Below are 22,811 nucleotides of genomic sequence, written 5' to 3' on the forward strand. Positions count from 1 at the left end.
GGGTTCGTGCAGAGAGTTTGAGTTTAGGGCTTTCTTCCCCTTGTGAAGGGCACTAGCTGGGCCCCAGGGTTCTGTTGTCTTGGAGTGCTCTCTGTTACAGAGATGTTTTCTGAAGATCTGAGTCTAAATTGTACTTAGTCTGGGACAGTGCAGGCTGAGAGACTCTGGAGAGCTTTGCAGTTCCCTGGCCAAACTTTGAGGAGGAGGGAAGGAGGATGCTGAGGTGCAGAGACCCACTGAAGGCTCCTAGGAAGCAGAGCAGAAGAGGACCTTGTGCTGCAGGGCCACCATGACCAGAAGGTAAGTTTGGTTTCTGACTTCTTATTTATTCTGTCTTTAAAAGAAGCTGGTGTTAGAGTTTGTGTTATTGTGCTCTGGGTTTGGACAGTGTCATGCAGTACTCCAAGGAAGGTGATGTCTATAGCTGCCTGAAAGGAGGTTGTAGCCAGGTGGAGTTGGACTCCTCTGCCAGGCACCCGGGGACAGAACGAGAGGACACAGCCTCAAGCTGTGCCAGGGCAGGTTTAGGCTGGACATTAAGAAGAAATTCTTCTCAGCAAGAGTGATTGCCATTGGAATGGGCTGCCCAGGGAGGTGGTGGAGTCACCATCCCTGGAGGTGTTTAAGAGGAGGCTGCATGAGGCACATAGTGCTGTGGGTTAGTAAATCAGAAGGGTTAGGTGGTAGGTTGGACTCAGTGATCCTAGAGATCTTTTCCAACCTTGTTGATTGTGTGAAAGGAGAGGTCCCACCTGCAGGTTGTGGTTGATTTAGGATGTTGGCAGGGGTGAGTAGGGCCATTGAGCAGGGAGGAAATAGGTTGGACAGTTCAGGTGGTCTGAAAAGCAGCTCTTGTACAATGTCCTCGGGTGATGTTGTGGTAGAAGATTGCTCAGAATAAGGCATGGGATCCTTTCTGGGGGAAGTAGCCTCTGCAAATCAGGAGGTAGGAACCTGAGTTGGAAGATCAATGTAAGCAGTGTGGAAATTGCATCTGTAAGAGGCTGAGCTGTGCTGGAGGGCAATGCTCTTCTGCAGTGCGTGTTGTAGCCTTGTTGTCTGGAGGCCTGGAGCACTGCCTGTCATTGTGGCAGGTAAATAAGGGACCTTACTAGAAAGGCTCAGCACTTACAATGGTTGTTACAAACGAGAGACCTTGCCTGAAAGCAAAAGAGATGAAATTAAGACAAGTGCAAAGCTCTCCTCTTAGGCAAAGCAGAGCACACGGAGCCGAAGCAGGGAATACGCAATGAGGCAGCAGAAGGGCAGGAGAGGCTGAGGTTGTGCTGGTTCACAGGGAGAATATGAATCAACTCACTGCTGCTGCTGCAAAACAGCTCTCTGTATCCAGCACTGTGTTAACAAGGGTGCTCCTTGCCAGGGAGGGGAGGCAATTATCACAACCTGCTTGGGGCTGGCAGAGCCCCAGCCAAGTGTGGGCGGCCAGAACTGATGTGAAATTGCCTACATCTGTTAAGAGATTCGGAGGGGGAGAGAGCCCAGGGTGAAAAGCACCAAAACAAGAGACTGTGACAGGGGTCAGGCAAACAGGACCTGCAAACAAAGGCTGAGGGAGCTGCATTTGTGCCTTTTAGGGGAGGAAATGCTGGGATGCACTCAGTCTTCCCACACATTAGTATCACTTACAAGGAGGCTGCTGGGTGAGCCGTTCTCTGCGGTCACTGCGGTGAGAGAAAGCAGCTGCCTGGATTCGTGGGGAAGATGATTTAAGATGTTTATTAAGTCAACCCTTCTAATCCCTAGAGGGGTAAAACACCCAAAAGCAGGCTGGCTAGGAGTGATGTGGCATCTTCTTTTCCCAGTGAATTTCAGGAGTGGGCTTTGCCATTGGAATGGGCTGCCCAGGGAGGTGGTGGAGTCACCATCCCTGGAGGTGTTGCAGCCAAGCCTGGCTGGGGCACTTAGTGCCATGGTCTGGTTGGTTGGCCAGGGCTGGGTGCTAGGTTGGACTGGCTGAGCTTGGAGCTCTCTTCCAACCTGCCTGATTCTATGATTCTATGAAGAACTGTTAGGACAAGTAGCTATTTAAGCACATTTGCTCCTGCTTCTGGTGGTTCCATGAAGTGCCTTTTTGCCATAAGCAGCTATAATTAAGGCCAATGTACAAACCACAGCCTTTTCCTTGAGGACTTAAACACCCCAGCTATAATTAGCTGAAGTCTTTATCTCTTAGTGGCAAAACTAGGTTAAACGTGCCTCGTGTGGCAGCTCTGTTAATGTATGGTTGCAGAGCAAGCATCAGGAGGAAAGGAAACCCTTTAAAGCAAAGGACAGCACTGGTGTGACAAGAGGAGTGTCAAACTAACCAGGCAGAAATTAGGCAGGGGATTGTTGAGAGAAAGCTCTGAGCTGTCAGAACAGAGATGGTCTCAAACAGCCCTTTGGTAGTAGGAATGCTAGGGGCAAAAAGCAGAACTTGTTTGTTTTTTTCCACTGGAGCTTTGCTAAATTAATTCAAAGGGTCCTAGAGAACTGCTGCCTGTCACAGCAGAGCCCGGGACTAGGAGATCCCTTTTGTTGGGGGATTTCAGCTGCTGAGAGGAAGAGAAAGGGGTTTGTAGCAGTGGGACTGTTTTGTGCTCTTTAGCGACACAGATGTACCTCTTTCATCCACTGCTTTGTCATGTGTGAGGCAGTTACTGGGACTCCTTTTCAGATCTCACAGTCACATCTCTGTAACTGCATGGCAGGGAAGGAGGGAAAGCCAATTTTGGAAACACCTTCATGAGGGTGGCTGCAGGTCCTCAGGTGCTGGCTGTCTCCTTGACTTTTCCAAGGCTGCAGGCACTTTGTGTTGATTGGAGTGAGTGTCATTAGAGGTGAGTGGCAACAGCTGGGGGAGCTGCCTTAAGGCAAGGCTCAGCTGCTGGAGGCTACTCACTGGAGGGGAATAGTATTGGTGGCTTTCTGTGGTGGAGTTAGAGGGAAGAGCAGCTAGTGTTATCTACCTTAGCTTGTGTACAGTGTTTGACACTGCCCTCCATGCCATCCTGGTCACCACACTGGCAAAGTATGGGCTTGAGGGGTGGCCACACTCACAGCATCACAGGATGTCAGGGGTTGGAAGGGACCCAAAGGGATCATCCAATCCAACCCCCCTGCCACAGCAGGACCACACAATCTAGCTCAGGGCACACAGCAACACAGCCAGACAGGCCTGGAAAGGCTCCAGAGAAGGAGACTCCACAACCTCTCTGGGCAGCCTGTGCCAGGGCTCTGGGACCCTTCCAGCCAAGAAGTTGCCCCTTGTGTTGAGCTGGAACCTGCTGTGCTGCAGCTTCCATCCACTGCTGCTTGTCCTATCCCAGGGAGCAGTGAGCAGAGCCTGTCCCCTCCTCCTGACCCCCAGCCCTCAGAGATTTAGAGACATTGATTAGATCCCCTCTCAGTCTTCTGCAGCCTAAGCAGCCCCAGGTCCCTCAGCCTCACCTCACCAGGCAGTGCTCCAGTCCCCTCATCATCCTCACAGCCCTCCCTTGCATTCTCTCCAGCAGATCCCTGTCCCTCTTCAACTGTGGAGTCCAAAACTGAAGGCAGTACTGAAGCTGAGGTCTCACCAGAGTAGAGAGGGAGGAGAACCTCCCTTGATCTGCTCTTGGACAAATGGGTTTCAGACAAGTACACACAAGGGCTCTCCACAGGCTGCTCTCCAGCAGTCACCTCCTAGTCTGTGCTGGTGCAGTTTATTATCCCTCCCCAGGTGCAGGACTCTGCACTTGTCTTTGTTGCACCTCATCTGGTCCCTCTGTGCCCAGCTCTGCCTGTCCAGGGCTCTGGATGGCCTCACAGCCTGCAGCTGTCCCAGCCAAGCCTCCCAGTTTGGTGCCATCAGCAAACCTGCTGAGCAGACACTCTGTCCCCGCATCAGTGTCCCCAGTGACACTCAAGGAGGTGCAGTCAGTGGCTTAATGTCCAAATGGAGACCAGTGATGAATCTCAGAGGTGGATGCTGGGACCAGTGTGTTGCTGGGACCTGTTAGCTGCTGCAGAAGACATGGTCAGGGCCTTCACAGATCAGTGTGATCATAAACAGTGCCACATGGGCTGACATAAGGTGGCCAGCAGCTGGTGGGAACCAAGGTCAGCATCCACCTCTTATTATCCTTCTTTGCTTTGCATTCCCACACCAGTGCTGTTTAACGTGTTTGTCAGTGGCATGGCCAGCAGGATTGGATGCCCCCTTTCTGGAGATGCTCAAGGCCAGGCTGGGTGAGGCCTTGAGCAACCTTGTCTAGTGAAAGGTGGTCCTGCCTGTGGCAGAGGGGTTGGAACTAGATCATAGAATCAACCAGGTTGGAAGAGAGCTCCAAGCTCATCCAGCCCAACCTAACATAGAATCAACCAGGTTGGAAGAGAGCTCCAAGCTCATCCAGCCCAACCTGGCATAGAAACAACCAGGTTGGAAGAGAGCTCCAAGCTCATCCAGCCCAACCTGGCATAGAAACAACCAGGTTGGAAGAGAGCTCCAAGCTCATCCAGCCCAACCTAACATAGAATCAACCAGGTTGGAAGAGAGCTCCAAGCTCATCCAGCCCAACCTAACATAGAATCAACCAGGTTGGAGGAGAGCTCCAAGCTCATCCAGCCCAACCTGGCATAGAAACAACCAGGTTGGAAGAGAGCTCCAAGCTCATCCAGCCCAACCTAACATAGAATCAGCCAGGTTGGAGGAGAGCTCCAAGCTCATCCAGCCCAACCTGGCATAGAAACAACCAGGTTGGAAGAGAGCTCCAAGCTCATCCAGCCCAACCTAACATAGAATCAACCAGGTTGGAGGAAAGCTCCAAGCTCATCCAGCCCAACCTGGCATAGAATCAACCACTTTGGAAGAGAGCTCCAAGCTCATCCAGCCCAACCTGGCATAGAAACAACCAGGTTGGAAGAGAGCTCCAAGCTCATCCAGCCCAACCTAACATAGAATCAACCAGGTTGGAGGAAAGCTCCAAGCTCATCCAGCCCAACCTGGCATAGAATCAACCAGGTTGGAAGAGAGCTCCAAGCTCATCCAGCCCAACCTGGCATAGAAACAACCAGGTTGGAAGAGAGCTCCAAGCTCATCCAGCCCAACCTAACATAGAATCAACCAGGTTGGAAGAGAGCTCCAAGCTCATCCAGCCCAACCTAGCACTCAGCCCTATCCAATCAACTAGACCATGGCACTAAGTGCCTGTGCCTCCCAACCCAAACCATGCTATGAATCGTGTCCCAGGTGATCCTACCTCTCATCCCTGGTGGGTGGGCCAAGGTGAGATGTCAGAGCAAGGCAAGACGCTGCTGCAGAGCACTGCAGTGTGCCAGATGTGGCTAGCAGGACAGCAGAGGCTCTCTGCCAGGAGAGGAACTTAATTTCTTTGCTGACAAATGAAAGGAAGATGTGACTGGAAGTGCCCCGCTTGGGAGGTGTGAGCAATTTCCCTGTAATCAATCATCCAAAGCAAATTGTTTTCATTCCTTTGCATTATTTAGCAGCCTCTCAACAGCAGACAGCACGAGCTGGGTTTGGTTTTCCTCTTGTTCCTCCCAGTGATGTGATTTGTGGGCTTTGGCAGTGGGGTGCTGGGGTGAAAGAAGGTTGAAATGGGCTTCTGCCTTCAGAAAAACACTTGGCAAAGGCTGTGCCTGTGATTATCAGCCAATCATTCCCATGTAGAAGTGGTTTGTCTGCCCTTATTAGGTTTGTAAAACATCTGGCAGCACAAAGCTGACAGTGAAACACCTACAGGAGAGGATGTCAGAAGCAAGAGGGAAGGAGTGAGGTGGTGATAAGGTAGAGCTGAGTTTGATAAGAGTTCCTAACTCCCACAGTAGTTGCAAGAAAGGTGAGACTGATATTAGACCTATCAGCTCCCCTGGGTATTAGGAGAATGAAGCCCTTGATGTGCCTGGAGACCATAGAGGGAGGGCTGGGCAGAGCAGCAAGGCTGGGTCCTATGGCCTAGGCTGAATCATAGGCAGCATTCTCCTCCTCTTCCTGTGGGGAAGAGATATTTCCTTAGAGATACTAAACTCTTCAGGCAACCAGCAGCAGAACAAGGGGACACAGTCTCAAGCTGTGCCAGGGGAGGCCTAGGCTGGATGCTAGGAGGAAGTTGTTGTCAGAGAGAGTGATTGGCATTGGAATGGGCTGCCCAGGGAGGTGGTGGAGTGGCTGTGGCTGGAGGTGTTGAAGCCAAGCCTGGCTGGGGCACTTAGTGCCATGGTCTGGTTGCTTGGGCAGGGCTGGGTGCTAGGTTGGACTGGCTGAGCTTGGAGCTCTCTTCCAACCTGTCTGATTCTATGATTCTATGAATCCCACTTCTTAGCCAAGATGCAGATCTCACTGTGTGCACAGCAGGCCACGTGTGTGACCTGTGGTGCATCAGCTCTCTGAAAACCTCCCATTAGTAGAGCCTGTCCCACTTTGTGATGCCTCCCGAGGGTTGATGAGACCAGGATAATGTATTCCCATAGCAAGGAGCTGGTAGGTGACACTGCTGGATAATCTCCACTCAGTACATCCCAGAACTGCCCAATTTTGTTGCTATCCCTGGAGATGCTCAAGCAAAGCCTGGCTGGGGCACTTAATGCCATGGTCTGGTTGATTGGCTAGGGCTGGGTGCTGGGATGAGCTTGGAGGTCTCTTCCAATGTGGCTGATTCTCTCAGGGCAAGGCACATAGATGGATGGAACTGGAAAGATCAATCTAAGGATTCATTTCTGCTCTGGATAGAAGTGCTTGGTTGTTTGTTTGTGTCACTGGTGTGCTGCAGTTTTCATTTCCATGGCTTTCCAGCAGCTACCGGTGGTGCGGCGTGAGTGGGAGGTTGGGGAGGGTTGGGTTTGCTGCTTGTTGTCAAATCCCTGCAATTACAAGGCTGGGAGCCTGTGCAGTGAACGCTGGGGGATCACAAAGGCATCAGGACCTCCTAGCATGCAGAGGCAAACAAGACAGACAGGTTGATTATGTCACTGGCACCGCAGATTAGCTCTCAGCACTCGCTCACCTCTCTGTGGCTCAGCCTCTTGTACAAAACAATAGTGCCTGTGATACTTTCCCCCCTGCCTTTGTCTGTCGTGCCCATTTAGCTGGATGCTGGTGGAACCAGGAGTGTTTCTTGCAGCACGTTTGCAGAGTGCTTTGTATGGCAGAGGCATGAGCACAGCAGCAGCAGCGGCTCTCAGGTGCAGCTGCCTCAAAGGCAGTGCAGAGATCACAGAACCACAGAGTGGTTTAGGTTGGAAGGGACCTCAAGCATCAGCCAGTTCCAACCCCCTGCCATAGGCAGGGACACCTCCCACTAGAACAGGTTGCTCAAGGCCTCATCCAACCTGGCCTTGAACACATCCAAGGGGGAGCATCAACATTTGTAGTCCAGAGGTACATATAAAAGTGTGAACAAGAAGGAATATAGTCCCTGCCACGTGGTGGCCTTCCACATGGTGATGGGGCAGCAGTGATGGGGGTCAGAAGCAGAAACACTTCTGCAATCATATAACTCTACCTATCTGCATACTTAAAACAAACAAAGGATGAGCTGTGAAACATCTGCCCACCCGGAGGCACTGAGATAAGGAAACACAACAACTCTTACAGAGACCCTGAGAGCTGCAGACATCAAGATAAGGAAGCAAAGATGCCTACAGAGTGCCTGAAACTGGCCAGAGCTGATCTAGTGGTTTGGGCTCAGTGATAAGCCACACAGCTCAGCACATTCTGCAACCAAGAGGGCAGCACAAGGAAAGCTGTTGCCTTCATCCCTAGGACCCCAGAGAACACCACCAGGTAAAAGATGAGGACCTGTGGGCAGGCAGACATAAAACACCTCTCAGAAGTGCTTTGTACATGCATAAACTTTCCCTGGAACTCTCATGAGTATGTAATAAATAACAACTTATAAACCCACCTGGCTACAGCCTCCCTTCAGGTAGCTGTAGACAGCAATGGGTTCACCCCTGAGCCTCCTCCTTAGGTCCTACCCTCCAAGCTTGGCTGCCCCAGTGATGAGTGGCAGTCTGGGGGAATGGTCTGTATAAATCATGGAAGGATCCTTTCATTTGCAGTGATAAGACAAGGGGCAATGGTTTGAAAGTGGAGCAGGGCAGTTAGGTTGGGCAGCAGGAGGAAGTTCTGCACAGTGAGAGTGGTGAAGAGAGTGATTTGCCATTGGAATGGTCTGCCCAGGGCAGAGCTCACTGCTGTCTGCAGCTACCTGCAGGGAGGCTGTAGCCAGGTGGGGTTGGGCTCTGCTGCCAGGCAGCCAGCAACAGAAGAAGGGGACACAGTCTCAAGCTGTGCCAGGGCAGGTCTAGGCTGGATGTTGTTAGGAAGTTGTTGTCAGAGAGAGTGATTGGCATTGGAATGGGCTGGCCAGGGAGGAGGTGGAGTGGCTGTGGCTGGAGGTGTTGCAGCCAAGCCTGGCTGGGGCACTTAGTGCCATGGTCTGGTTGCTTGGCCAGGGCTGGGTGCTGGGTTGGGCTGGCTGAGCTTGGAGCTCTCTTCCAGCCTGGTTGATTCTATGAATCTATGAAATAGCAGAGCAGGTTGCCCAGGGATGTGGTTGAGGCCCTGTCCCTAGAGACATTGAAGAATCAGAGTCCCTGTGGCCCTGGGCAGCCTGCTCTAGATGGAGGTGTCCTGCTCTCTGGAGGGGAGTTGGATGAGATGACCTTTGAGGGTCCTTTCCCACCCAGTGCTGTGAATTTGCCTCAGCTCTTGGAAAATGGCTGGCACTTGGGTGGGGGTTAGAGACCCAAGAAACAGCTCTTTATGCTTTGCTGTGCCAGGCTATTGATGCTTTTACTATCAAGCCTTGTGTGGGTTTCCACAGTTGAGAGGTCTTCAGTGTCACTTGGATATGAGGAGGTTTACACCTTCCCTTTGGCTTAGATTTCCCTGATCTCCCTCCTGCTGCTTCAGTTGAGAGTTTCTCTTCTTTCACTGGGAAGCAAGTGCTAGGGGCTAGGAATGGAGTGGGGGTTTGCTGTGCCTGGCCCCTACCACTGTGGCACATACCAGCTGCTTCTCAAGGGTTATTAACCTCTAGAGTGAAACCCTCTGTGCTGCAGCAACTGATGAACCAGAGACAACAGGCTGGCAAAATGCTCTCTCCTGTCTTTTTGCTCTTTCTGCTCCCCTGCTGCCCACTCTGCTTGGCTGGCACAAATAAAGTGGTACTTAAATACTGTCCTCAGGTCACCCTCATGGCCTCTGACTTGGCTTGAATAGGGATAGACCGGCCAGAGGTGGGATCAGTGATCAAACCTCAGCAACCATCAGAGCCAATACACAAAGACTGGATGTTCACCTTTGCTGGAGGAAGGGGGAGGAAGTTCCCACCAGTTGTGGCCGCAGGAGTCATTAAAAGCTGATTTCCAGGGCTTTCTGCAGCTAAAGAAACTTATCTTAAGATGCTCTGAGAGGAAAGTTCAAGTACAATGTCTGCCACAGCCTGAGCAGCTTTACCTCCTGGTGTGAGCCTGTGATTACACAGCAGCGATGGAAGGCTTAGTCATAGCAGCAGGTCCCCAGGAAACCTCGAGTGGGGGGAGGATGTTGCCATCAGGCAGCAGAAAGCCTTATCAAAAGCCTGCCAGGGACATGTGCAAAACAAAAATGGGAGTTTCACTGCCAAATCTCCACTTCATCTTGGGGGGAATGAACAAGCTGGTACTTCTGCAGCTCTTGTGAAGGGAATGCCCAGGAATTAGGAGGAAGTTGTTGGCAGAGAGAGTGATTGGCATTGGAATGGGCTGCCCAGGGAGGTGGTGGAGTGGCTGTGGCTGGAGGTGTTGAAGCCAAGCCTGGCTGGGGCACTTAGTGCCATGGTCTGGTTGGTTGGGCAGGGCTGGGTGCTAGGTTGGGCTGGCTGAGCCTGGAGGTCTCTTCCATCCTGCTTGATTCTGTGACTCTAAATGTGTTGTGACTGTGACAAGGAGCATGGGAGCTGTGTTAGTGTGTGGGGTTTGGGAGTCCCAGTGCCTCACAAAGTGCCAGCTGGCTCAAACATCATAGAGTCTTAGAATCAGGGTTGGAAGGCACCACAAGGATCAGCTAGTACCACCCCCCCTGCCATGGGCAGGGGCACCTCACACTACATCAGGCTGCCCACAGCCTCATCCAGCCTGGCCTTAAACACCTCCAGGGGTGAGGCTTCCAACACCTCCCAGGCCTTTCAGAGCCTTATCAGGCATGGGGCTGGTTTATCTATAATGGGGTGCAGAGCACTGCAGCATGTGGCTGGTGCATCACCTATGCACAAATCATCCCAGAGCAGGCAGCCAGAGGTGGAATTGCAAACCTGCACTTAATGACTGAGTGACAGCCATCTGCACTACCTGCTCCCAAGCTGATGTTGTGAAGGATAATTTTTTTCCCCTGCTTGTGAAGCTGAAAGCAAACCCAGGAGAGAGGATCTCTTGGGTTTATTTGCTGTGCTTTTAATTGATTTTGGAGATGAAAGCCTGAGTGAAAGTATTGGCTTGAAAGCCCCAGGTGCTGAGAGCTGGTGGCTTTGGCAGAGGATGTGCAGAGGAAGCATATTGCCTGGGTCCTGCCCAGAGGCTGTCAGGATGGTGTTGGTCAGTGCAAGTGATGCTGTTGTGGGGGATCTGACACTGGTTTTGCAAGCTCCATGGATTACAGGAGTTAAGTGCCTGAGTTGTCAAGCCCTGAGAACCAGAAAGCCTTCATGAGCTTTGAGTCTGTCCTCCAGAGCCAGACTGCAGACAAAACAGGGATGCTGCTGTCCTAAAAATAGCTCTGACTTGGACTACAACTTGGTCTCTGCCCTGTTGGACTGGTTTCTGCCCTCCTCCCCAGAATCAGACCCCCAGCTTGTGGCAGGTATATCTGTCCCTGTAGTGTTCACCCATCAGAATGCCAGGCTGGACACATTGATGATTTAAACCATCAGGCTTGGGTAATCCAACTTTCCTCTTGCCTCTCAAAAAGCCTCTATGGAGAACTTGTGTAACCTGCCCAACACTCCAGCAGCTCTGTCCTGGAGGTGACTGGACCTGGAATGTGGAATGCTGGAAGGTGTTGAGAGAAGGGCAGCAAGGCTGGGGAGGGGCCTGGAGCAGAGCCCTGTGAGGAGAGGCTGAGGGAGCTGGGGGTGTGCAGCCTGCAGCAGAGGAGGCTCAGGGCAGAGCTCATTGCTGCCTGCAGCTGCCTGCAGGGAGGCTGTAGCCAGGTGGGGTTGGGCTCTGCTGCCAGGCACCCAGCAACAGAACAAGGGGACACAGGCTCAAGCTGTGCCAGGGCAGGTCTAGGGTGGATGTTGTTAGGAAGTTGTTGTCAGAGAGAGTGATTGGCATTGGAATAGGCTGCCCAGGGAGGTGTTGAAGCCAAGCCTGGCTGGGGCACTTAGTGCCATGGTCTGGTTGGTTGGGCAGGGCTGGGTGCTAGGTTGGGCTGGCTGAGCTTGGAGCTCTCTTCCAGCCTGGTTGATTCTATGAAGTCCCACAAGGTGAGCAGCTGAGCTTTCCCTGGTGAGCAAGACCTGAGGGTGACCCTGGGGCAGAGGAAATAGCCTGCAGTGGTGGTGCTGCTGGGAGCTTAGTGCTGGAGTGGCTGTAATGACCTTCATTTTCTCTTGGAAGGGCTGAGTGTTGCTCCCTCTCAAGAATTAGCTGAGTCAGGGAGAAAAAGGAAAGATAATTTTGTTTCAGTGATACGTGACCCTTGCTCTGAAGGCAAGAAAGATCTTGTCTCACTGGTGTCTGCTGCTGCCACCCTGGGAATAGGCTCAGCGCCAGATCCCAGTTTAGCATTCCCACTGTGCTCCCACAAGGCTTTAAAACAACAGAGGTCCCTTCCCTCAGCTGCTGACATTCAAACACTCGGGTCAAACGTTCAGTAGGTGGTTGTGCTGTTCATCTGACGTGTCAAGGGTGTGACAGTGCCAGCCTGTGTAGCTGTCAGGGATTTTGATGAGGCTACATCAAGGCTGGGCTGCAGCAAGAGCAGTGTGGGCACAGGGCAAGGGAGGGGATTCTGCCCCTTGGCTCTGCTCTCCTCAGACCCCACCTGCAGTCCTGGGGGCAGTTCTGGAGCCCCCAGCACAAGCAGGACATGGAAGTGTTGGAGGCAGTGCAGAGGAGGCCACCAAGATGCTGAGAGGGCTGCAGCAGCTCTGCTGTGAGCACAGGCTGAGAGAGTTGGGGCTGTGCAGCCTGGAGAAGAGAAGGCTTGGAGGAGACCTTGGAGTGGCCTTCCAGTGTCTGAAGTGGGCTGCAGGAAAGCTGAGGAGGGACTAATGGCAAGGTCTGGTAATGACAGGATGAGGAGGAATGGGTTTGGAGTGGCAGATTGAAACTGGCTGTTAGGAACAAGCTGTTTGCAGTGAGGGTGAGACGCTGGCACAGGTTGCCCAGGGAGGTTGTGGAGCACAGAAGCACAAAATGGGATCTTTGATCCATGGAGAGGTGTTCAGGACCAGGCTGGATGAGGCCTTGAGCAACCTGTTCTAGTGGGAGGTGTCCCTGCCTGTGGCGAGCAGTTGGCACTGGCTGAGCTTTGAGGTCCCTTCCAACCTAAACCCTTCCATGCACTTCTTTGGGAATCTGAAAACCCTCAAAACTGTGCCAGGTCCTTCTGTGGGTTTTTCTTTTTCAGAAGGCCCTCTGAGAAGTGACCTGCATCCATTAGCACAGGTGCCCATGTGGCTGCAAAGGGAATCTGCTGCCTGCAGCCAGGCTCTGCAGTGAACTAAACACAGCCTAACAAGGCATAGCCCCAGGCCACGCTGAATTCCCTCCCAGCGCCTCCCATGTAATGCATTTCCCTTCCTTGCATATCTGCCAGCTGTGACACTGCTGCTGTTCTGCTGCATTGCTTCTTGTAATGTTTCTCCTGCCTTTTCCAAGTGGTAAACCTGCTCCTGATGTAATTGCTGTGATAAAGGTGTGTGGTGTGAGGGATCATCTCCAGCAGCCCTGCTGCTCCAGGTTTCAGCCAAGAGGAGATTTTATTTCACACTTCTGTGGGAAGGCTGCTGAACAGGTTTGTTTTCCCCCAGCACCACCTTCCCCTGCTTGGCATTCAACAGAGAAGATCATAGAATCAGGCAGGGTTGGAAGGGACCACAAGGAGCAGCCAGTGCCAACCCCCTGCCATGCCCAGGGACACCCTACCCTAGAGCAGGCTGCACACAGCCTCAGCCAGCCTGGCCTCAAACACCTCCAGCCATGGGGCCTCAACCACCTCCCTGTGCAACCCATTCCAGCCTCTCACCACTCTCCTGCTCAACAACTTCCTCCTCACCTCCAGCCTCACTCTCCCCACCTCCAGCTTTGCTCCATTCCCCCCACTCCTGTCACTCCCTGATATCCTGAAAAGTCCCTCCCCAGCTTTCTTGTAGCCCCCTTCAGATGCTGGAAGGCCACAAGAAGGTCACCTGGGAGCCTCCTCTCTTCCAGCCTGCACAGCCCCAACTCTTTCAGTCTGTGGGCAGCCCATTCCAATGCCAATCACTCTCTCTGACAACAACTTTCTAACAACATCCAGCCTAGACCTGCCCTGGCACAGCTTCAGGCTGTGTCCCCTTCTTCTGTTGCTGGCTGCCTGGCAGCAGAGCCCAACCCCACCTGGCTACAGCCTCCCTGCAGGCAGCTGCAGGCAGCAATGAGCTCTGCCCTGAGCCTCCTCTGCTGCAGGCTGCATCCCCCCAGCTCCCTTATGTTGAAGAACTTCTTCCTAACATCCAGTCTGCCTCTTCCCATTTCCAGCTTGGTTCCCTTCCCTCCAGTCCTTTCACTACCTGACAGCCTCCGAATTCCAACCCAGCTTTCTTGTAGGCCCCCTGCAGATAGTGGAAGGTAGACAGCTGCTGCTGTAGGCCAGGAGTTAGGTGTCACTCACCCTGCTGATGACAACCCCTCCTGCCTGAGCTTCTCCTGAGCGTGTCAGCCTCTGTGTGTTGGACTCTGCTGGAGAGAGTCCAAGGGAGGGCTATGGGGAATATTAGGGGACTGGAGCACTGCCTGGTGAGGAGAGGCTGAGGGACCTGGGGCTGCTTAGGCTGCAGAAGAGAAGACTGAGAGAGAATCTAATAAATCTCTGAGGGCTGGGGGTCAGGAGGGGGGGACAGTCTCTGCTCACTGCTCCCTGGGATAGGACAAGCAGCAGTGGATGGAAGCTGCAGCACAGCAGGTTCCAGCTCAGCACAAGGGGCAACTTCTTGGCTGGAAGAGTCCCAGAGCCCTGGCACAGGCTGCCCAGAGAGGTTGTGGAGTCTCCTTCTCTGGAGCCTTTCAGGGCCTGTCTGAATGTGTTGCTGTGTGCCCTGAGCTCGATTGTGTGGTCCTGCTGTGGCAGGGGGGTTGGAGTGGATGATCTCTTTGGGTCCCTTCCAGCCCCTGACCCCCTGCGGTCCTGTGAAAGACCTAATAACTGTGTGAGTCCATGGATTTCTGAGTCAGGGGGGTGGTAGAAAAACAAATGTGGGAGCAGTCTGGCATCCTCTCTCCTTTTCTCTTGGCAGCAGTCAGTGACCCCACTGGTCTTTTTGCTAGTTAAGGAAACAAAGAAACCCAAGCAAGTACTTACTCTCTGAAAGGCATTTTTACTCTTTGTTTCCTCAGTCTCACTTGACAGCTAAAAGCTGCAGCAATTGCAGCTTCCCAGGCTCGGTTGTGCTGCCTGCTGCACGCCTTGGTGCCTCAGAACAACCGCCAGAGCAAGAGAGGGATCCATGGGAAAGAGGGATAAGAGCAGATGCGTTGTCAGCGTGATATAGGAGCGGGGATTTTGGCAGGCTCCCGAAGGCATCTCCTGGCGGCGAATTCCCAAGCCAAGGGGAAAGCTGGGATGAGCAAGCAGCAAAGAGTGACAGCCTGGTGATGCATTAGGGATTTACCCGCTCGAAGGAAGCCTTTGGAGGATGGTTGCCTGGGGACTTGGTGGGGTCTGCAGGGACTGTGCTGCTTTGCGTCTGAATGGCAGGGTGTAGAGAGGGGGCTGGGTGCTCCTGCGTGCCATGGAGGACTGCAGGTGCCCTAGGGATGGGGAGCAGAGCTTTCAGTACCTGTCTCTGTCATTCTACAAGCTGCACAGAACTGCTGCTCTCTTCAATGCCAAGTCCTCTCCTGGCCTACAGAATGGGTGCAGTCCCAGGTATGTTCTGGGCACCTCAGTTCAGGAGGGACATAGAACTGCTGGAGAGAATCCAGCACAGAGCCACAAAGATGCTGAAGGGAGTGGAACAGCTCTGTTAGGAGCAGAGCCTGAGGGAGCTGGGGCTGGGAGCTTGGAGAAGAAGAGACTGAGATTGATAACCTCATGAATGGTTGCCAATGTGTGCAGGGTGAGTGGCAGGAGGCTGGAGCCAGGCTCTGCTGGGTGATACCCAGGGGCAGGACTAGGGGCAATAGTGGACACTGAGCCACAGGAAGCTTTGTGTAAACATTGAGAAGGAATTTTTACCCTGTGAGGGTGACAGAGCCCTGGCACAGGCTGCCCAGGGAGGCTGTGGATCTTCCCTCTCTGGAGATACTCAAAACCTGCCTGGACACATTCCTGTGTGATCTGCTCTAGGTGACCCTGCTCTGGCAGGGAGGTTGGACTGGATGAGCTTTGGAGGTCCCTTCCAGCCCCTGACATTCAGTGATGTTGCTGTGCCTGCAGAGAGGTCAATGCCTGCTCAGTGAATGCAGCTACATGGCCTTCTCCATCACCCAGTGGAAGTGCTCATGCCATCCTGCTGGGTGGCAGTGCTCATGCCATCCTGCTGGGTGGCAGTGCTCATGCCATCCTGCTGGGTGGCAGTGCTCATGTTATCCTGCTGGGTGGAAGTGCTCATGCCATCCTGCTGTGGACACTTAGGAGCCTGGGCTGCCTATGAGGCCCAAGCAGCATTGAGGGTCCAACTTCCATTAGCTAAGCCCTTTTTGGATGGTAAGGACTGCCCTTGATAACACCTCCAATGCCCACCTGCAGCAAAAGCAGCCAGGAAGCCCTCTGGTTGTATTTCTTGAGTGCCAGGGCTCTTCAAAGCTCAAGGACAGTAATTGAATATCATGTCCAAACCCCAAACCAGTCTGTAAATCCCAGGGCTGTGAACAGGATGCTTCAGAAAAGCTGCTTCACTCATCTTATCTCTTACAGACAGTTACTGTGTTCTTGATGTAATTATAGTGATAAAACAATGTGACATAACTGCTGGCTTCTATCATGGTATCACTGCTGTTGACTTAAGTGACAGGGTAATAATTTTATAAGAGACCTTTTATTTTTCCTTCCCTGGCAGCCCCTGGCAGTGTTTAAGCACAGGAGCTGATCTGTCTGCTAGAGCACATTAATACACGTTCCAGGAGCCCTAAAACTTTCTTTGATGTTGTTGATCAGTTTTATTTATGCACCTCTCTTCCAGGTGACATCCCTTTTTGTTCCTGCAGCACCCAGGCAGTGGCTTGGCTCCCCAGCTGCCTCAGGGACTGGTGTTTGCACTGCTGGGTTGGAGCTGCAGAGGCAGCACTTAGCCATTCAGTGTTTGGGACAGGAGAGAGAGGGGAAGATGAGAACTCTTTGCATGGTTCCCTCACTTCCCACTCCTTGGTGCTTTGCAGCTGGAGGTACCCTTGGGATGGCTCCTGTGAGAGCTCCTGGCTGAGTGAGCCTCACCAAGAGGATTAGAGTGGATTCAGGCACCTCCTTATTTTTTGAACATATCAAAGCCCTGACTGAAGTTGGGGACAGAGTGGCTGGAGAGCAGCCAGGCAGAAAGGGACCTGGAGGTGCTGGTCTACAGCCAACTGAACATGAGCCAGCAGTGTGCCCAGGTGGGCAGCAGAGCCAATGGCATCCTGGGCTGGCTCAGGAGCAGTGTGGGCAGCAGGACAAGGGAGGTTCTTCTGCCCCTGTGCTCAGCACTGCTCAGGCCACCCCTTCAGTGCTGTGTCCAGTTCTGGGCTCCTCAATTCAGGAGAGATGCTGAGGTGCTGGAAGGTGTTTGGAGAAGGGCAGCAAGGCTGGGGAGGGGCCTGGAGCACAGCCCTGTGAGGAGAGGCTGAGGGAGCTGGGGGTGTGCAGCCTGCAGCAGAGGAGGCTCAGGGCAGAGCTCATTGCTGTCTGCAGCTGCCTGCAGGGAGGCTGTAGCCAGGTGGGGTTGGGCTCTGCTGCCAGGCAGGCAGCACCAGAAGAAGGGGACACAGCCTGAAGTTGTGCCAGGGGAGATCTAGGCTGACTGTGAGGAGGAAGTTGTTGTCAGAGAGAGTGATTGGCATTGGAATGGGCTGCCCAGGGAGGTGGTGGAGTCCCCATCTCTGGAGGCTGGATGAAGCACTTAGTGCCATGGTCTAGATGACTGGCTAGGGCTGGGTGCTTGGTTGGACTGGATGAGCTTAGAGGTCTCTTTCAGCCTGGTTGATTCTGTGACTATGTATCAGGTGCTTCAACCACGCTGGGAAGATGCAGCCCAGAGGCAGACACTGCAGGGAAACTCTCAAGCCAATGGGAGTCTAATCATATATATTTTTGTGCCTGCACTGCCTTGTCTCAGCTAAGCATTTATTGATGTAGCTTCCCAGGAGCTGGCTGATCTGTGCTGCTGTCTTAACTCCCTCTACCAAATCTCATTGCCAAGCACAGGCTATTGGGTAAGGAGGGACATGTCCTGCTGGTCCATCTCTCAGCCATCCAGGCTGACTAAAAGTGCTTCCAAGTGCCAGGCAGAGATCCTTGACAGTGCTTCACAGCATGTGGGGAGAGTACTGCTCCTCTCCATAAGTATTTCCAGGTGATAGAACAGAGCTGTGCTCAAAGTGGTGCCTGTAGGCTCCTTCCAGGAGTGCTCCTGCCTTTGGATGCCCTGGAAGAACTTGCTGGGATGTTGCTGATATTTCTTTACCCAACCTAAGAGGTCACTGTCTTTAGAATCATAGAATGGTTTAGGCTGGAAGGGACCTCAAAGCTCAGCCAGTGCCAACCCCCCACCACAGGCAGGGACACCTCTCACTAGAACAGGTTGCTCAAGGCCTCATCCAACCTGGTCCTCAGCACCTCCCTGGGCAACCTGTGCCAGTGTCTCACCACCCCCACTGCAAACAACTTCTTCCTAACATCCAGTTTCAATCTCCCCTCTGCCACTCCAAACCCATTCCTCCTCATCCTGTCATTACCAGCCCTTGTCAATAGTCCCTCCCCAGCCTTCCTGTAGCCCCCTTCAGATACTGGAAGGCCACTCCAAGGGCTCCTCCAAGCCTTCTCTTCTCCAGGCTGCACAGCCCCAACTCTCTCAGCCTGTGCTCACAGCAGAGCTGCTGCAGCCCTCTCAGCATCTTGGTGGCCTCCTCTGCACTGGCTCCAACACTTCCATGTCCTGCTTGTGCTGGGGGCTCCAGAACTGCCCCCAGGACTGCAGGTGGGGTGTGAGGAGAGCAGAGCCAAGGGGCAGAATCCCCTCCCTTGCCCTGTGCCCACACTGCTCTTGCTGCAGCCCAGCACAGGGTTGTGTCTGGGCTGCACTCACACTGCAGGCTCCTGTTGAGCTTTTCCTCACCCCAGACCCCCAGGGCCTGTTCCTCAGGGCTGCTTTCAGCCATTCACCACCCAGCCTGGAGCTGTGCTTGGGATTGAGCTAACCCACCTATGTCCCACCAATATTAGTTCTTTGCTCATTTTCTTTGGGCAAGCCCAGGTGTGTGACACAGGAGGTTGGAGGGTGAGATGCCCAGGCAACCAGCAACAGAACAAGGGGACACAATCTCAAGCTGTGCCAGGGCAGGTTCAGGCTGGATGTTGTTAGGAAGTTGTTGGCAGAGAGAGTGATTGGCATTGGAATGGGCTGCCCAGGGAGGTGGTGGAGTGGCTGTGGCTGGAGGTGTTGCAGCCAAGCCTGGCTGGGGCACTTAGTGCCATGGTCTGGTTGGTTGGGCAGGGCTGGGTGCTAGGTTGGGCTGTGTGAACTTGGAGCTCTCTTCTAACCTGCTTCATTCTGTGATTCTGGGTGCTAGGTTGGGCTGGCTGAGCTTGGAGCTCTCTTCCAACCTGCTTGATTCTGTGATTCTACACCCTCACAAGCTTCTATTTCACTGTGTGCAAAACTGATTGTGCAAGAGAGAGGAAAACTACCTTTTGTTTACTGCAGGGAGTTGTCAGGGGGGATGATGAACTCAGGCAATCAAGCTGCAGGGAGGCTGAGTGCTGCTTGGCAAGATCTTGGATATTCAGAATGTTTTTCAAGGCTTCCTCCCTGTGTTTTTTCCCTGTTCCTTGTGAGGCACGAGGATGTCTGGGAGAAGTGATGTTTGCTTTTGGTGACAATCAAATAGAGGGAAGGAATCATCCAAGAATATTAATGGGCAGTGAACCTTACAGGGTTTATAGTTGGAGCTTGTCAAAATGGCTCTGTGAGGAGTTTTGACAGCCTGCAGGTTTTCAAGGGGGAAGAGTTTTTTCCATTGCTCTAAACCATCCCAGAGTGCTCACATGAGGAATGCTTTTGATTTAGATGGCTCAGAATCTTCTGGAGTTTATTTCTCTATCTAAGGAGTAGAGGTGGGGGGGGACACACCTCAAACTTAGCATAAAATCATTTTTCTGCCTTTTGGTTTTCTCTTGACAAATGATCCTAACGAGTTGAGGTGGGTGGACAGCTCTTTGGAGAGGCAGGAGGAGCTTTGCAAGTTTCCTGCTAGCTTTAAAAGCCATGGTTGGAGCTGAGCCCATGGAAGGTGAGACCATCATGATCTTCTTCCCAGCATGAGCACCTGGGGATTGCACAAGAAGTGAGAAGGCAAACTTGCAATAATGCTCTTCCTGTCTTGCTCACCCTACCCTAGAGCAGGCTGCCCACAGCCTCAGCCAGCCTGGCCTGAAACATCTCCAGCCATGGGGCCTCAACCACCTCCCTGGGCAACCCCTTCCAGCCTCTCACCACTCTCAGGCTGAACAACTTCCTCCTCACCTCCAGGCTGAACCTGCCAATCTCCAGCTTTGCTGCATAAAAGAAGAGGTCTTTGTGCCCCTCTGTCCTGTGCTGCTGTGGAGGATTTCCTTCCAGGCAGTGGGTCAGGGGAGCAGGAGCTGCACAGAGAAACCACCTTCTTCATTTCCCTTCAGGGATCACAGAATCAGGCAGGGCTGGAAGGGACCACAAGGATCAGCCAGTGCCAACCTCCCTGCCATGAGCAGGGACACCCTACCCTAGAGCAGGCTGCACACAGCCTCAGCCAGCCTGGCCTGAAACACCTCCAGCCATGGGGCCTCAACCACCTCCCTGGGCAACCCATTCCAGCCTCTCACCACTCTCATGCTCCACAACTCCCTCCTCACCTCCAGACTGAACCTGCCCACCTCCAGCTTTGCTCCATAAAAGAAAAGGTCTCTGCACCTCATTGTCCTGTGCTGCTGTGGAGGATTTCCTTGCAGGCAGTGTGTCAGGGGAGCAGGAGCTGCTCTCTGCCAGTGTGTGTTTGTGATCCAGTCCCCTGTGGCAGCCCCTAATGACAGGTTGTGAGGTTGAAAGAGGCAGCAGGGCCAGGAGAGGGCTGTAACTGCTGGATTAATGCTGCTTTTGTAGTCCTTTCCCTCTGTATTGAAGGTGTCTGTTCAATACCAAGTGCTGCCTGCCCGGACTGCCAGTCTCTGGCAGGTACTGTGTTTAGGTGCCCTCCTGGGCTGTTCAGACAATCAAAAGGTGGCACATGGCCTCCCTAAACAAACGGCTTTAAGAACTCTCTGTGCTGCTATTGAAGTGCTGATCCTGCTGGACACACGACCCATCACACAGTGGAAAGGGCAGAGCTTTTCACTGAGCGCTGTCATTCTTGCAGCTGGCAGCTTTTGTGTGCCTGGGAGCTGTGGCAGAGTCCCAGACAATGGGGAAAAGGAGGCTTTAATAACAGCCCTTCCTGTGATCGACCTGCTGCTGCTGGGAGCTGCCAGGAAGGGGGCAGGAAGCTTGGGGCTTAGGGCTGGAAAAGAGCCAGGCTGGTCCTCAGCCTTGGTTGCAAAGCGAGTGCTGCTCATCAGAAAGTTACCCCAGCACCCTCTGCACAGGGCTGCAATCCAGCAGAGCACCTCCCAGTAATGAACTGCACCAGCACAGGCTGGGAGGTGACTGCTGGAGAGCAGCCCTGTGGAGAGGGACCTGGGAGTGCTGGGGGAGAGCATCCATGGCACAGCAATGTGCCCTTGTGACCAAGGTGGCTGATGGGATCCTGGGGGGCATTAAGCAGAGTGCGTCCAGCAGATCAAGGGAGGTTCTCCTCTGCTTCTACTCTGCCCTGGTGGGAACTTATCTTGAGCACTACCTTCAGTTTGGGTCTCCACAGTTGAAGAGGGACAGGGATCTGCTGGAGAGGATCCAGTCGAGGGCTATGAGGATGATGAGGGGACTGGAGCACTGCCTGGTGAGGAGAGGCTGAGGGACCTGGAACTGCTTAGGCTGCAGAAGAGAAGACTGAGAGGAGATCTAATCAATGTCTCTAAATCTCTGAGGGCTGGGGGTCAGGAGGGGGGGACAGGCTCTGCTCACTGCTCCCTGGGACAGGACAAGCAGCAATGGATGGAAGCTGCAGCACAGCAGGTTCCAGCTCAACACAAGGGGCAACTGCTTGGCTGGAAGGGTCCCAGAGCCCTGGCACAGGCTGCCCAGAGAGGTTGTGGAGTCTCCTTCTCTGGAGCCTTTCAAGGTCTGTCTGGATGTGTTGCTGTGTGCCCTGAGCTAGATTGTGTGGTCCTGCTGTGGCAGGGGGGTTGGACTGGATGATCTCTTTGGGTCTCTTCCAAGCCCTGACATCTGTGAGCCTGTGAAAGGATGCTTGGCTAGCGGTGAAAGAGGCCAGGGAATGAGGAAGAGGAGCAGGTCTGGGCTTGGAACCAATGCATGTTGATGATGTGTGTAAGAGAGTACCAGACATCTCCCCCACTTACCCTAGTGGTCCAACAAAGAAATGAGATCAGGCCTTTCCTCCTGCTGAGTTTAGCTCTTGCCACTGATGAGGAGGTGGTGGGATCCTTCCCAAACCTTGGGCTCCTTAGGCTGAATCTTCATTGATCTTTGGCCAATCTGCCTGATGCAAGGCAGCCCAGGGCTGTGCTGGGGAGAGCTGAGTAGCAGCAGGAAGATGGAAATTATTCTCTTTTCATTGTTAGTACCTTACAAATAGCATCATGGAATAGCATCTTCCTAACTAGTGCTGAGAGCCCAGAGAAACAGGGCCTGTGTGAGCAAGTAGGTGCTGCTGAACACGAGGTTCCTTGGCTGGCTGGCTGGGAGATAGAGGAAAGGAGACTCAGGTCTGTTGTGCAAGAGGCACATTAGGAGGAGGCCATCCTGGGGACATGTGGGTTAAGCCAAGCACTTGGAAAGGCTCCTGCTGCCACCTGCACTTTCTTCATTCAGCACCTCACCTGTTTTCTTCTCTCTTCATTTCCTCTGCCCTTCTCATTTCCTCCTCCTCAGATTGGTTATCACTGCAGCTCTCCTAGCCTCTGCCTCTCCATCCCCTCCCATCTTGAACTGGTCAAGAAAGGCCTGGAGCCCTGCAGGGATTTCTGTGCCTTTTTCATCTGCCTTAGACCCTTGGCTCACCTAGGAGACAGGCTGTGAAAAGGAGAGGTCCCCAGCAGTGCTTTCTTCTCTGGGCTCTGACAGGTCTCCTCTTGCTCCATTTCACCTTCCCAAAGCATGGACCAGCTTCAGGGCCAAGCTTCCCACTGCTGTGCCTGTGCTAGTTGTGTCGGGGAGCTGAGGGGTGCTGGCCTGTGTCTTAGATCTGGTGTATCTTGCAGACACACCTAGGAGGCTGCACAGGGCCAAAGAGTGAACCTGATTTTGATTTCAAGCTAGCATTTTGTTAACAACGTG

At 53.2% G+C, this 22,811-nt stretch overlaps 1 long non-coding RNA gene across 1 annotated transcript in view; it reads left to right on the forward strand.

The window, feature by feature from the left end:
- Positions 1-6: 6 nt before the first annotated feature.
- The window catches only part of LOC135183174 (uncharacterized), a 58,309-nt gene continuing 35,504 nt past the window's right edge, over positions 7-22,811 (forward strand). The window contains exon 1 of the long non-coding RNA XR_010305438.1: positions 7-300. This is a non-coding gene — a long non-coding RNA (uncharacterized LOC135183174). The remainder of the gene's footprint in view (positions 301-22,811) is intronic.

Source organism: Pogoniulus pusillus, chromosome 17 (assembly GCF_015220805.1).
Source record: "Pogoniulus pusillus isolate bPogPus1 chromosome 17, bPogPus1.pri, whole genome shotgun sequence".
Lineage (NCBI taxonomy): Eukaryota > Metazoa > Chordata > Aves > Piciformes > Lybiidae > Pogoniulus > Pogoniulus pusillus.